The sequence below is a fragment of the Gadus chalcogrammus genome, chromosome 14 (assembly GCF_026213295.1).
Source record: "Gadus chalcogrammus isolate NIFS_2021 chromosome 14, NIFS_Gcha_1.0, whole genome shotgun sequence".
In the NCBI taxonomy this organism is placed as follows: domain Eukaryota; kingdom Metazoa; phylum Chordata; class Actinopteri; order Gadiformes; family Gadidae; genus Gadus; species Gadus chalcogrammus.
The window spans coordinates 26973942-26988923 of NC_079425.1; positions in this window are offsets into that span (position 1 = coordinate 26973942).

Sequence of the window (14982 nt, forward strand, 5' to 3'; positions counted from 1 at the left end):
AATGTTGTGACCTGATCTCGGGTGACTCAGGAAGCTTTACTTCTGCACCAAACTCTGAGCGAAAACTCAGACCAAACAGAGTGTTCAAAGCACTTTCCTCCGAGCTTAAGGTCCGAACCTCCGAACCTCCCGGAAACTCAGAGCGTTTTGAAGGCGGCATCAGACCCTACTCAGACCGATGGGAGACGGTGTAGAGCCGGGCAGCACTCCTGATACCGTTTTATAACAGAATCCAGATGAAGAGCAGAGTGGATCACAGTGGGACACGGTGACATCATCACAGTAGGCGTGTTTCAGATCGTCTGCATTTGAGCGCATGCATGCACTACACTAGAGAACATCCGCTGGAATTAGTCAGAAACACGCCAAGTTCCCATCACGTCAAGTCGGACACAGGTGCACTTCTCGTAGTTTGGGAGCGGGCACGCCCCTTTGAAAGGAGTTATGTCATTTCTCACGTGGGAAATTCCATGTGGTAATTCCAACCAACAAGGGCAACGTTTTGATATGTTGAGGGGAGTATCTTATGCCCGCATTTATTTGAGACCATGCGCACAGAAATGCAGACGGAGAGAGCTCCAGCGTGTTTTTAAAGTCATATGACATTTCGTATAAGGAAGTTATCAAGAGCATTTCTGAAGTTTTGATCCCAGAATGCATTAAGTTATGCGAGGCAACACAACGCATGCTTGATCTTAAACTCGCCTAGTGAGACAAGGCGACATCATCACAGTGAGACACGGCGACATCATCACAGTGAGACACGGCGACATCATCACAGGGAGACACGGCGACATCGTCACAGTGAGATACGGCGACATCGTCACAGGGAGACACGGCGACATCGTCACAGGGAGACACGGCGACATCGTCACAGGGAGACACGGCGACATCGTCACAGGGAGACACGGTGACATCGTCACTGGGAGACACGGTGACATCGTCACTGGGAGACACGGTGACATCGTCACAGGGAGACACGGTGACATCATCACAGGGAGGGCGACCCTCTGCACCCAGCGTCTTTTGTCTTCACGGGAATAAAAAACAACTTTTCAAAAGGTTGGCAGGGAGTTTAACCTGGTTGTTAACGAGGCATTAAAGGGACTCTCACATTTGTTGCATTTTTACACTTTGTTTGGATAAGGTTAAATTGGTATTAATAAGGTAATGACACTCTAAAATGTAAGACAGACCCACCAGGAGTAAAAACAAACAATTATTTCACTCTCATAATATTTAGTGAAAACTTCAACCAATAAAATTCTTCGGACCGAAGGACCTTATTGGCCGACAGACCTGTCTGTTTGCTGCATGCATATATAAGGTTTTCCGTCTGCTTCTTGTGGCGCATTCGGGCCCGCGTCATCAAGGCGCGTCCTCAACTAGAGGGTTTGTTTTGATTCCACGGCAGACAGTAGCGAGTAGCGACCGTAGCGACTGACGATGGCAGACCAAAGTGGTCCACGGCGTACTGAAACTGCACCATTCAGTCCGATTAGGGGACTCATCTCGGACTCGGACTCACAGAGTTACCCTCCTCTGGAGCCTCAGGAAGACCTCCAGACTGTTGGCCACCAACTGCACCATTCAGTCCGACAAGGGGACCCGATTCGGCCTCAGAAGCCAAGTGGTCCCGCTCCCCTGGATGATTCTCAGGACCTCCAGAACGTTGGCAACCAACCGCACCACTCAGTCCGATTAGGGGACCCGTTTCGGACTCAGACGCGAAGTTGTCCTGCTACTCTGGAGCTCCAGGAAGACATCCAGACCGTTGGCAACCAACCGCCACACTCAGTCCGATTACGGAACCCATTTCGGACTCAGACGTGACGTTGTCCCGCTACTCTGGAGCTCCAGGAAGACATCCAGACCGTTGGCAACCAACCGCCACACTCATTCCGATTACGGGACCCATTTCGGACTCAGACGCGACGTTGTCCCGCTAATCTGGAGCTCCAGGAAGACCTCCAGACCGTTGGCAAACAACCGCACCATTCAGACCACCATTCAGTCCGATTAGGGGACCCATTTCGGCCTCAGACGCTACGTTGTCCCGCTACTCTGTTTGTAATGCTCATACACCTTTCTTATACTCAGTGGGACCACTGTCCTTCAACATGGGGCCTCAAAACGGTATCACACGAAGCCCATAAAATTACAGTGAGCCACCTGCTAAATTTCTTGTTTACTAGACCCCTGGTAGATATTATGACCCCTGGGAGTCTAAACACAACCCATGGGAGTCTAAACACAACCCATGGGAGTCTAGAACTTTTTGTATTAAAAAATTACGCTTAGTTTTGTACTCACTTAGGGGCTGGGGCATTGGAGGAAGGCGGGATGATTTGAAAAAAAATAAATAATCCAAAATTAAAGAATACAACTAGCAATTGGAGAAGGAAGAAAATACAAATGTATTTTTTTCTAGACATTTATTTGATCTTTTCCCCTCCTCTAGAATCCTTTTCATCCTGAATTTAAGTTATTCAATATGCAGGCTCCATATGTGCTTAAATAAAAAGGCTGTTAAATCCGATATTCCTACAAGAATATAAGAAAGCAGTTTGTGTTTTCATTGTGTGTATGTATGTGTGTGTCTATAAGAGCTCCTAAAAACGTAACAACCCAACCACCCACGCAATAACAAGCATGGCTAGGCAGCGGTGATCCAGCTGGAGCAGAGCGATGTGCTGAAAGGGGCTTGGCGAGCCAGCGGCCCCTGGATCCCCTAGCTGGGGGACAGCCATAACGAGCAGCGGCTCCTCCAGCACAGACACGGCCCCTAAGATCAATTAAATGACCATGATTGGCCCTTTAGGCATGGTGGAGGTCTGTTTGAGGGGCTGCAGCCTGAGAGGGGCGCTATTCAAGGGGGGGAGCGGGGTCAATAGGTCGGAGAGGTTCACAGGACCCCCATCCATTCTCATGCTAACGTGGGAGACTGGGTATGATGCTCACTGTCTCGGAAACACAACCGCAGAACACGCTCAGCGGCTAACGATGTTGAAGGTCGACCCCCCCTCCCCCACACTCGATAGACCTTCTCCCAGGGCTTCACCTTCCCGCCATCTTCTGATCATCACCATGATGATGATAATGATGATGATGAAATCCTTTGCCTTTGATGAAACCATCAGTCAGTCTCCCAGCGACAGACGGACCGAGATAGATGAAGGTGAATAAGTTAAACCACTAATGTACTCCAAAATAAAGTGAACTGCCAATGAAAAAATTGTTATGTGCATATGCATACATACAAACGTGTATGTACATACATGCACAAACAACAAACCTATTTTTAACAGATAAGACATCCAATCGTGTGAAGTTATGAAGGTTTTACATGTTGAAGCTCTCACTGCGAGCATGTGCGCCCTGACAGACAACACCATGTACATTTGCCCCTTTGCATCGCAAGAGCCCCAAAGATTAATTTCTCAGCGGACCGCTAAGTATGGGACCATGCAGCGCCTCCCGTTACAATAGAGCCCATCCATCTCCTGCTGACAGGCAGAACATCTGAGCAGAATGAAGGGATGAATGGAGAGGCTGAGGAGGGGGAAAACACCTGCAGACAGGGCTGTGTGCAGGCCAGTAGGGTCTACAGATACCAGTAGGGTCTACAGGAACCAGTACGAGTCAGCAGGCCAGTAGGGTCTACAGATACCAGTACCAGTCTGCAGGCCAGTAGGGTCTACAGATAGCAGTAGGGTCTACAGGAACCAATACCAGTCTGCAGGCCAGTAGGGTCTACAGATACCAGTAGGGTCTACAGGAACCAGTACCAGTTTGCAGGCCAGTAGGGTCTACATAGACCAGTACCAGTCTGCAGGCCAGTATGGTATACACAGGAACCAGTGGGTTCTTGTAGTATTAATGTAAAAGAAGCTCAGTCTGAATCAGAATGTTATCATTAAATCAAACATATCAGGACAGAACATGCTGTCTCTCGTCTTACCGAGTACGGATGTAGATATGTAAATATAATGCATGTTATATCATTGAATATTATATAACTATGGATATCATATTTATATTTTCATATTTGTGTTCAACTGTATAGTTCCACTGAGTGTGGATCAGGATCGGGATCGGGATCGGGATCAGGTTCAGGATCAGGATCAGGATCAGGTTCAGGATCAGGATCAGGATCAGGATCAGGTTCAGGATCAGGATCAGGATTAGGATGAGGATCAGGATCAGGAATAGTCCCACTGCTCAGGATTAGGAGGAGGCGTCCTATTGGCCTCTGGGGAGCAGAGCAGCACTTAGGGTCCTGACCTTGACCTCCGACCCCGGGACCCAGCGCGGCTCGGTGGCTTCACTCACTGGCTGTCATTTAAACTAGTTAAACAACTGGTTAAACCACTGGTTAAACAACTAGTTAAACCACTAGCTAAACCACTGGTTAAACCACTGGCTAAACCACAGGTTCAACAACTGGTTAAAACACTGGTTAAAGAACTGGTTAAACCACTGGTTAATCCACTAGTTCAACAACTGGCTTACAATTTGACACATTATTCAAACCTTCTTTCTTTCTTTCTTTCTTTCTTTCTTTCTTTCTTTCTTTCTTTCTTTCTTTCTTTCTTTCTTTCTTTCTTTCTTTCTTTCCTTCTCTGGTCTTCTCCTCCTCTCTTCTGGTCTTCTCCTCTCTCTCCTGGTCTTCTCCTCCTCTCTCCCCTGGTCTTCTTCTCCTCTCTCTCCTGGTCTTGTCCTCTCTCTCTCCTGGTCTTCTCCTCTCTCTCCTGGTCTTCTCCCCCTCTCTCCTGGTCTCCTCCTCTCTCCCCTGGTCTTCTTCTCCTCTCTCCTGGTCTTCTCCCCCTCTCTCTCCTGGTCTCCTCCTCTCTCTCCTGGTCTTCTCCTCTCTCTCTCCTGGTCTTCTCCCCCTCTCTCTCCTGGTCTTCTCCTCCTCTCTCTCCTGGTCTTCTCCTCCTCTCTCCCCTGCTCCTCTCTCTCCTCTCTCATTACGAGCGCGTGTGTGTTGACCGGCGCTGGGGGCTCAAGCTGCCCCCTGACCCCGGAACAGGACAGGTCATGACCTTGGTGGATGTCCGAGGTTGTGACCCGACTGCCCAGCTCCGACGCTCCCTCCTCCGCCGGTATTCCCTCGGGATCTGGTGGGTGGGACTATTCCTTAAAGTCTTTAACCAAGTATTTAAACTACGGAAAACATGCACTGATTTTGTTTCAGAGTGTTCCTGATCGTTTGGTGACATCGAATTGCTATATTTTCTATAGATCTGCACGTGTCTTTAGATCTGCACACGTTGTCTGGCTTTGGCCATGGGCCAAGGCAATAGAGCGAGGTGCTGAACCCCCTCCCGACTCATTACCCACAAACAACCGTTCTTTCATAATCCTTTAAAAGTTTTCAGCATATTATTTAACTTCATCTTTTGATTTAATTATTATTTTGAAGTTATTACTTATTAAACCATAACCATAATAAGCGATTTATTAGGCCTACTTGAATATCGGTAGAAACAAAGGCCTGGGTAGGCCTACGCCGGTAAGCCTGTGTTACAGTTTTTTCCTATCGTTTTAGGCAATTTACCTAAACCATGTTCACATTCCCTAAACACTTAACACAGTGAGCATACCAGTAGACCATGTGAACCAAACTGTGGTTACTTGCCCCTATGCTAAGATACAAATGCTGGCAATGACGCCTTCTTCCAATTTTCATGGATACCTGCCCCAGTCAATGTTCACTACCGGCAAAACGCTGTGGAACTACAGCATATTTTACCAATGTTTAGATACTCTGTTCAAAACAGTGAACTTTCTGTTCAAAACCTAACAGTAATTTAGATCACTGTAGATGGAAAGATGCTGCATTTGGACAGACAAATGAAGTTACATGTTTGAATAAGAAAAAATATTTAGTTTATAGTTTATTTATTTTATTTTACAGTAATTTAGATTTTTTTCCCCCTGTGCACCATAGTTCTTGGTGAATTGGCATGGAATTACTTTTTTTACGTAAAAGTAACACTACATACAATGATCTGTACAAAACACAGAGGATAAGTTTTGCAATGCAAAACACCTGGTGGTCATTTCAGCTAAATCTCCAAAAAGTAAAGCACAGTGAAAAAAACTGTTGTTTGTGATTTGTTTCTGGATCATATATTACGTACTTACTGTATGTAATTTGCATTACAAAAACTGAAAATTGTTATTCTCAGTTTCTCATAAAACACTTACAGTATTTACTGTATTTACAATTACAGTACATTTACCACACTCAATTGTGACATCTTTTGTGGGAGGTAAACCAACATATGAACACTCTCAGCAGATACTTGGCTTGGATTGTCATACTGTAATATTACAAACTTTATTACTGTAGTCCAAAGAAGTGTTTGTCTGTGTTTTTTCTCTTTTTTTCAATGCAACACTACAGGAAATCTATGCCAAACTGGAGGACACAGCAACATTTTATATATGCAATTGGCAATGCTTCAAGATGTTAGTGTTTTTTAGGTCATAGTGTTCTGAGAGGAAACATGTGTTAAGTTATGGCAGCATTGTTTGTGGTGTGGTTGTTGTAGTGCATTTTGCACCAAAGGTTAACAGATATGCAGAGGTGTGTGTCTCTAAAGCCCACTGTGTTAAGTGATAGGGAAAAGTGACCATAGTATGGGTACATGACCGAAAACGATAGGAAAAAACTGTAAACCCTGCTAGGCTAGTCACAGAGAACCCTCCTCCCTGAGTCTGCCACCCCAGCCTACGGATTATGGCCATAGTTTAAGAGCTTTAAGTTGTCCTTTCCTCCGTCTCTGTGTGTGCTGTCCAGGGTGCTGGGACTTTTAGCCAATCACAGGCCTGGTAAAAAAAAAAAAATACTTGTTCCAACGTCAATTCTTTAAATTTGTTTTATTTGTTCACTTGTACAATTATTTACTTACTCTGGATTAAAACCAAAAAGATAAGGCTATATATTGAATAATTATACAAAATCGTAATTTCTCGAAAATAGATGATATAACTGATGGGCAGACACATATTTGCTTAAAAAAACCACAAAATCCTTTAAGGTTTGATGTTCCAGCCTTTTAGCTGCTGCCCTCACATCATCACATGACCTCACTGCTCCTCCTGAGGATCCCCTAGGACCACTCAGGGGTTCACTGGACCTGGGTCTGGTGTATGTGTGTGTGTGTGTGTGTGTGTGTGTGTGTGTGTGTGTGTGTGTGTGTGTGTGTGTGTGTGTGTGTGTGTGTGTGTGTGTGTGTGTGTGTGTGTGTGTGTGTGTGTGTGTGCGTGTGTGGGCGGTCTCACTTGCTCTATTTGATGAGGTAGACATAATGAGCTGCTACACACAGGGGGGGGCCGGGGGGGGGGCGTCTGAAGAGAGAGAGGGGGGAAACATGAAGTCGGTGGTTAGTAACGCAGAGAGCAGGACAGAGTGGCCGTGGATGGCTGGGTGATGGGGGGCTGGGTGCTGGGGGGCTGGGTGCTGGGGGGGGATGGGGACTGGGTGATGGGGGGCTCTAGGGGAGGGCTGGGGGGGGCTGGGTGCTGGGTGATGGGTACTGGGTGATGGGTACCGGGGGACTTGGGGCTGGAGGGCTTGGTGATTGTGATGAATGTGCTCTCCTATGCGTTCTCAGGCTCTGGAGGGGACAGGAAGGGATGTTTGTGTGTGTGAGTGTGTCAGTGCGTGTGTGTTTGTGTGCGTGTGTGTGTGTGTGTGTGTGTGTGTGTGTGTGTGTGTGTGTGTGTGTGTGTGTGTGTGTGTGTGTGTGTGTGTGTGTGTGTGTGTGTGTGTGTGTGTGCGCGGGTGTGTGTGTGTGTGTGTGTGTGTGTGTGTGTGTGTGTGTGTGTGTGTGTGTGTGTGTGTGTGTGTTTGTGTGTGTGTGTGTGTGGGGGGGGGGGGGGGGGGGTATATATATGCCTGGCCCAGCTGTAGGGGCCCCCTGAGGTATTCCACTCACAGTCCGTCACTCCCTTCTCTACTGGAACGTAACTGGCCCAGTCCCTGCTGCCATAACTACAGCCACGCCCCCTCTGCCGAGCACGAGACCAGAGTCATTTCCATAAGGGGGGGTGAATGAATGAATGAAGGCGTCAGGATTAGGATGAGTCTAGACACACCAGCTCTGTGTGAACTTGAACTTCGCTGTCTCGATGGTGGCGGGAAGGATGCATATTTAACGTCAATGATGGCGGATCTTTCTTGTTTTGGTTTCCTCAAGTTCTTCGTGATGGAACCAAGTTATTGATCTGATCTGATCTTATTTGGTAGTGGTTTCTCTGATCTGATCTTATTTGGTTTATCTGATCTGATCTGATGTTGTAATAATGAAGCCCTCTCAGTCATCATAAAATGTGGATCTATTTAAGGCGGCAGCACAATTCTGACACTATAGGCCTACTAGTCATTTGTCACTAAAACTTCTCCAATAATAAAACCTTAATAGGGCTTATGATGATAATAATAATAATTATTATTATAATTATTATTTCAATATAATAATAATGTTAATCATAATGTCATCACAATGTAATAATAAAAATGTTATAATTTCATGTGATAACCAGCGTTAGGGTTAGGAGGATCAAAGGATCTCATGTTGCGCTTGGAGAAGAAAAGGCGGCAACAGAATCTTTACCACACAATAATTCATAAATGGTTACAGGACAACATAGAACACATTTGGCCTATTCATAGTATTATCGTTGTTATTATTATATCATTATTATTAATATTATAAATAGACTGCTTTTAATATTATACCTATCTATTATTATTATTATTATTAGTACAACAATAATTATAGTACAATAATATTAATAATAATTTCCCAGGAACAAATGTCTGCATATGGATTTTAATCTACATTAGATCACTTTTCTATGTTTCAAATTTAACCTTTACATACATTCCTTCGTTACATTGACATGCTATTCTTAGCATTAGCCTTTATTAGCTTTATTCGATTTATTAGCTCAATTCAGATCCTGAGAATATACGTATATAATAATAATATGCAGATTACGCTGTGGCTCCTCCCACAGCGCGCGTCTAAATGACAAAATGCTCAATCAAAGCCCCGCCTTCTTCACTATATAATTGTAACACCTTTAGGAAATCAGCTGTTCTGATCTCCAAAAACATGGGATGGTAAAATACTTCAGCTATAAGCGCAACTCTCAGACAAGTTGTCTACTAAATGGGATTTTTCTGAAAGTAGCCTAATCACTTTTGAGAGCATATTGCATTCAGTAATGCTAAATATATTGTCTTTCTCTAATAAAATTAGATACTAAAGTGTTAGCTGTCCTGTTGGTTCATTCTTTTTGCGTGCTTGATTTGATTGGCACCTCGGTCTGTCTCATGCTGAGAGGTCCGTTTTATCTCCTGTCTGCTGATTTCGTCCACACGTCTGAGCAGTTTCTCTGAGGAGCGTGCCGCTTGGGCTCATTTACGGAACATTCCTGTTGGAACATTATTATTTAGTAACGGATTTTTTTGGATTTGTTGCAAAAATAAATAAATTAACGAAATGTAGGACCCAGGCCTCGAAACGCCTTTATGTATTTATTCCTTCCATTGTTCTCGTTAAAGATTTCGATCTTGTACAAACCTTTTTTCCATCTCAAAGTTCATTGAGGTGGTAGTTTGAAACCCCACATGCAGATGGACTCTATCGTACATACATTACATACATTCTGAAATAGGGCAAATCAATGAATGTTTAATGTCCAATGTAAAAAAATCAGGGAATTAATTGGAACGGAATACAATCTATTACAATTTAGAAAATATGAAATATAATAATGTCATAATAAGAATGTATTTATTATTATAAATGATTCAATTGCTTTTGGATACGGATAGTGCTTAAAATCGAATCAAGTCCTTGAACTTTATTAAAATAGTTCTGTTGTGTAACGAAACAAGCCTCTGCTGGTCGCTTATTGAGGCCCCTGGTCTCTGGTCTCTTATTAAGGCCCCTGAGTAAGAAATAAATCAGCTTTTATTTAGAAAGCTTAAAAGTGGTCAAAACGACCTTAATTTGCCTCAGGTTCAGTTAACAGCAGGGTTTTCAAAGGCCTACGATGCTTCAGAAATATCAATCCACTTGAGTTAAACCAACTCTTATCCAGTGGTGTGGTTTTCTATGCGAGTATGAAAGAACAAAATGTTGGATATATGCTAATATGATTGTAGATATATTTAAGCCTTCAAGACAAAGACAGGTCGACTTAGCCCAGGTGGTAGAGCAGTTGTCTTGTAACCGTAAAGGTTGCTAGTTCGATCCCCAGCTCCTCTTAGCTGAGTGCTAACTGCTCCTGACGAGCTGGCTGTCGCCTTGCATGGTCGACTCTGCCGTCGGTGTGTCAATTAATTGATGTAAGGCGCTTTGGATAAAAGCGTCTACTAATTGCCCATATTGTAATGACAATCTATCACTTAATGTTCACACACACTCATGAAGGTTTGTTTGGTCTGTAAAACAGATGAACAGCAATAATGCTCTCATAGTCAGAAACAACTTGTGAACAGTTTATTGTGGAGAAGACAGAACAGTACCTCATGCAGTGGAGGACAGCAGCTTTGTTAATCAGGGTACAGGTCTATTTATTATGGCTGCATAAAAAAAATGACAGTGTTGAAACCACTAGGAGAAAAATAGAAGTCAAACAAAATGCATTCTGGGAACTATCCTGAGCTCTTCTCTGCTTGATTTTGTATTAAAAAACAACCAGCTACCAAAATCATAGAAAGGATAAATTTCTCCGAAAGCTGTGCTCAATATTCTCTCACTTTGGAAAGTTTAAATCCCCTAACAACATGTGAATTCTTTCTAAGTTAAAAGTGATCTTCCTCTGTTGAGGGTTAGGAGTCAGAATAGAAGTTAAATGGGCCCATGTCATATTAACCTAAGATATCATAGTTTATAATGTGAAGAGCGATATCTGCAGATCAGATGGTTCTGTTACCGTTAGTGTTCATCTGGTTCAGTTCTCTGCTCTTCAACGCCAGCGACACTAATCGCACATCCTCTGTTTGGAAGTACAGAGGTCACGGGTCACCCAGGGGACACTGTTACTTACCTTGTAGCAGGGCTACACTGGATCCTCAATATCAAATCTATACTCCATGCAGGTCGTTATGAAGACGATATTCATGAACACAATATTCCCGGGCACTGGTCTCAGTCGGGGTCTCAGAGGCCAGAGGGGGGAGGCTTTGGAGGCCAGTCCTACTTTCGGTTAGCTAGCTTTATGAAGGAGGCTTAACACTCATACAGCTAGATAACCAAAGACAGGATCAGCCTCCCATCGCATTCGAGCCTCCTGGACACCTCCTGGATATCTCCATACCCTGCACACCTCCTGGATACCCCCTGGATACCTCCTGGATACCTCCTGGATACCTCCATACCCTGCACACCTCCTGGATACCTCCTTGATACCTCCTGGATACCTCCTGGATAACTCCATATCCTGCACAGCTCCTGGATACCTCCTGGATACCTCCTGGATACCTCCATATCCTGAACACCTCCTGGATACCTCCTGGATACCACCATATCCTGCACACCTCCTGGATAACTCCTGGATAACTCCTGGATACCTCCATATCCACCACCCCTCCTGGATACATCCTGGATACCTCCATGTCCTCCACACCTCCACGTCCTCCAAACCACCTCGTCCTCAACACCTGAAACAAAGCAGAGCAGCTAGAACTAGCACTAACTCACGTGTTATAGCGCTAATGTTGTCATAGTGCTTGTAGCCTGAAGACAGAGATAACGACGTGACTAACAATATCAGTGCTAGTAGTCTGAAGACCAGGACGATGGCAGCTGACCTGTCCATTTAACAACTGCCAAAATAAGCGGTTAAATAGTTTGGTGTTTTATTACCATCATCATTTAAAACACTTAAAACATCAAATGCAAACACTTGAAGATGCAGTGATGTTGTTCTGTTCCCATTCATTATATTTAACGTTATAAAGAATTATGTACAGTTATATACCTCAGTCATGTAGGCTATTCAAATAAATCATGAAAACATGAAAAACGTACAAGGTGAGCAGACTTGATTCCGAAAAGAAACAGGGCTGAGTTCACCAGGCCTACGGATCTCAGACTGATCCCCGGTCAGGCTGTGATCTGCAGGTTCATCAGGCCTTCGGAACGCAGACTGATCCACGTAAGTCTTAGACGGTTGGTTTTATTTAATAGGTTTGTGCCTTTATAAGACGACGGTATTCAACGGTTAGGGTGTCAGCCTTCTAATTAGAAAAATATTCACCACTTGGCTATGTTGGAAAAATGGCTTTGGAATGGGTATTAATTCTAAGTTTATAGAAAGTATATCGATTTCGAGTGAAATATTAGCGCTGGCTGAACTCTTGAGTAAGAATTCATCAGGCGCAGTTTTATAAATGAAGTCGTATCGTCTCCATCAGCAGACAGAACCACGGAGGATATTCTATGGCATGATTATGAATCTGTTCCTGAACGTAATAACACATAAAAATGCAAGATGGAACAATAACTAATACTTACTCAGTGTCGTGAGGATCAGAACGTCCAGGCAACTGACTTGACGTCAGGCCTCCTTCTGAGCGGAGGAAAGTTGGTCCCACTGAACGAACAGGTGTATAAGCTCGGATCGATAAATCCCGTCCTGCCGGAGCCGGCAGCAGCAGCAGCAGCAGCAGCAGCAGCAGCAGCAGAAGTGTGGTAGTGTGGGGAGGAGGCTCCAGAGAGGAGGCTCCAGGGAGGAGACTCAGGGAGGAGGCTCCAGGGAGGAGGCTCAGGGAGGAGATTCATACCCGGTCCGTCGGGATTGTCCACAAAATGATCGGATGTAGTAGAGTCCCAGTTCCGTAAAGTGACGTCCTTCACAGGTCTGTTCGAGGAAATCCTTCATAACCAATACAAGCTATCGATTTATGATCCATTCACAGAGGACTCTCGCGCGTTCCTTGTGCCCCCACCCCTGTGTTTCCTCTCTCTTATGTGTTTCTCTCTCTCTCTCTCTCTCTCTCTCTCTCTCTCTCTCTCTCTCTCTCTCTCTCTCTCTCTCTCTCTCTCTCTCTCTCTCTCTCTCTCTCTCTCTCTCTCTCTCCCTCTCTCTCTCTCTCTCTCTCTCTCTCTCCTCTGACTGCCTCGGCACAAGTTTTTTTTCTAAGAGCTTCATCCTCTGACAGTTCGAGCCTGGTGTGACGTCACAACAGCAGCGAGCAACTTTAGACCAATAACATACGGCTCGTTCGTGTGGGCGCGTCTGGTCAGTGTCGCGTAATAGGACAGATTCAAAAGAAGGTATTGATTAAATACATAAAAATAGAAAGAAAATCACAACTAGAGGGAGAGAGACACAGAGACACACACACACACGCGCACGCGCACACGCACACGCACGAGCACACACACACACACACACACACACACACACACACACACACACACACACACACACACACACACACACACACACACACACACACACACACACACACACACACACACACACACACACACACACACACACACACACACGTCTGTGTTCAGTGTTTATCCCTGCCTATATGTGCAGCATCCATGTCTTTGTTCAAAGAGGTACATTTTTAGAAAGCTTCTGAAGCCCAAATCAGAACGTGACATTCATTTCCTGACGTAGCTGCAAATGGATAAGAAACATGCCAAGGTATATTCTCTGAAGGCAGTTTAGTAAAATGCAGGCTGCTATCTGCTATCCTAAAATATATAATATCGTCGGACGGAGGCTATTAGAGTAGTCCTCAAATATTTAATGTTTGCAAAGGCTTAGTGTTAAGATATCCATTACAATTTAAATGTATACGCACACATTGGATCAATTTTTGAGATAAACGAGGAACAGAAAATGTGTTGGTACATCTCAGCTCTTAACTTCGACTTTAAGGAGTCATCCCAATATCATCGTGATCATCTCACAGGACTCTAGAGCTGAATGATCAGCAGGGGCCTCATGTACTAAGGTTGCGTACGCACAAAAACGTGGCGTACGTCCTTTCCACGCTCACGTTCAGATGTATAAAACGTGAAATGACCGTAAAAATGTGCGGTCCCCACGCCAGCTCCAGAGCTGTCGTACGCACGTTTCTACAGCTATTGTTCCTTTGGCGACACTTAGAGGTGACGCTGGGAAACTGGGAAAAAAGGTGAAAACCATGACTCATCAGAGTGATTTGCACAGCACATCAGAGACACACTAATGAACGATTAACACACCTTGCAATTATATGGGTGGCTATAAAAGCATGCGCAATGGATGAAGAAAATTGTTTTAAAAATGGCTGCGTTAGCGTTGTTAGAGGACATCGCAAATGGTCAAATCCGAAGGGAACGTATATTTAGGGAACGCGAGGACTTACTCGCAAATGATGATGATTGCCTCATGAGCCGATTTCGTTTCCCCAGGCCAGTATTACTGGAGCTGTGCGCAGAGCTGCGGCCGGCCCTAGAGCGCCACACAGCCAGGAGCCAGGGGTTGTCCGTGCCCACACAGGTGCTGACCACGCTGGGGTTCCTGGCAACAGGGGCCTTCCAGCGGGAGCTGGCCGATCGGTCAGGAGTGTGCCAGTCCACCCTGAGCCGAGCCATACCAGCTGTGTGGGACGGAATCATCATATGAGATTAAGAGTCCAGACCGGCCTCATATGCATTAATGCATTAATATGAGATAATTAATGCATTCAAAGCCGAGCCACGCCGCCTTGCCCTGTGAATTCAGTTGCAGCGCAACTAGCAGCAAATACGTTACATTCTTAACCCAGCAGCGGTGTTGTTCAGATACTGATTAAATGGGTTTGTTAACCATGCGTAATAGTAGGCTATGGCTCCATGAGTATGCGCACACGTTCTATGTGTTCTTCATCTCTGGGCACTGCGTCCCTTTATGTTTTGCAGCGGTTGCATTTGTTCTCTGTTAAAATACATGGTTAATGTATTATTT